Raw genomic sequence first — 476 nt, 5'->3', positions numbered from 1 at the left:
TTTCAAGAAATGTATTGACACTAGACACATTTATCTATTTATAAAGCAGTGAATGTGACATTAACGGAAACAGTCCCTGTTGGAGAATCATTTACTACCATTGAAACACATGACCTGGAATATTCTCCATTAGGGAATGTATCAGTAAATGTCAAATTCACTGCTTTATAAATAAACTCAATTAGCCCCATGCAACCCCACTAAGAAGCCCTGGAATTTTCTGACCCATTTGGAGATGATAATAGCACCAGACACATTTCTCACTTTTCTCAATGCCCCATGCAGCATGGAGCTCTTGTGATCTCATAAGGTTGCTGGAACTTGGAACAAGCTAATTCAGTTTGATAATTAGGAGCATTTACATCATTCAGATTTGTGACTTTTCAAGAAGCTAATTTGCCAACCTTTGGCAGTTCCAGAACAAGCACATGAAATGTGATCCTCCCTCCCTCAGACAGTCCCTGCAATTGTGTACA

The sequence above is a fragment of the Pyxicephalus adspersus genome, chromosome 2 (assembly GCF_032062135.1).
Source record: "Pyxicephalus adspersus chromosome 2, UCB_Pads_2.0, whole genome shotgun sequence".
Taxonomy (NCBI): Eukaryota; Metazoa; Chordata; class Amphibia; order Anura; family Pyxicephalidae; genus Pyxicephalus; species Pyxicephalus adspersus.
This window is presented reverse-complemented; position numbering follows the sequence as displayed.